Consider the following 1,095-nt stretch of genomic DNA (forward strand, 5'->3'; position numbering starts at 1 on the left):
AGAAGGAGAAGGAGAAGGAGAAGGAGAAGGAGAAGGAGGAGGAGGAGGAATAACTATATAAAATAAAGCAGAAAAGGAATAACTATATAAACAAATTACTCAAAAATAAATAGAAGAAAATAAATACTATTCAAAAATAAATAGAAGAAAAAAATAAAGCAGAAAAGGAATAACTATATAAAAAAATTACTCAAAAATAAATACTATTCAAAAATAAATAGAAGAAAAAAAATAAAGCAGAAAAGGAATAACTATATAAAAAATTACTGAAAATAAATAGAAGAAAATAAATAATGCAGAAAAAAATATATAAAGCAAAAAAATTCACGAAGAAACTAAATACAGCAAAAAAACTATTCAGAAATAAATAGAAGAAAAAAATAAAGCAGAAAAGAAATAACTATATAATTCAGACCGGTGGGCCTCTTCTTCACGAAGAAAAATAAAGCATATACTAAAAAATAATTCACGAAGAAAATAATTTATAAAAAACATGTTGGGGCGCTGCCCGATGGGCCTGCTAGACCTTGGGTGTGCAAATACATGCCCAGTAGGGCTAGCAGGCTCACAGGGCAGCGCGTCCTAATTAGGCCCAGAAGCCTGCTATATAGAGGAGTTCGAAAGGGCAGCCGCGGCTGGGTTTATAAACCAGTGCGGCTGCCCTTCGCTCTGCGAGGTAGGACTAAACATAGCGCACTGCGGGGTGGCAGCGCACGGGCATTAGTACCGTTTGGAGGCTCCAACGGTACTAATGTGTTGCCCTTTAGTACCGGTTGGATCCACCAAACGGTACTAAAGGCCCATGTTTCCCGCCGTTTGGGCTGGCCAAAATTGGCTTTTAGTACCGGTTGGAGCCACCAACCGGTACTAAAGGCCCATCCTATATATACTACGCTTACGAAAAATCAGTTATCATCGCCACTAATTCGTTCCACTTCTCGCACGCGCGAGTCTCGATCTCGACGCCGCCGACGCCGCCGCGCCGCCGTGCCGTCGCCCTCGCCGCCCCCGCCGCCCGTCGTCGTCGTCGTCGCCGCGCGCCCCCGCTGCCCGTCGTCGTCGCCGCGCGCCCCCGCCGCCCGTCGTCGTCGCCGC

Source organism: Triticum dicoccoides, chromosome 5B, assembly GCF_002162155.2.
Source record: "Triticum dicoccoides isolate Atlit2015 ecotype Zavitan chromosome 5B, WEW_v2.0, whole genome shotgun sequence".
Classification (NCBI taxonomy): Eukaryota; Viridiplantae; Streptophyta; class Magnoliopsida; order Poales; family Poaceae; genus Triticum; species Triticum dicoccoides.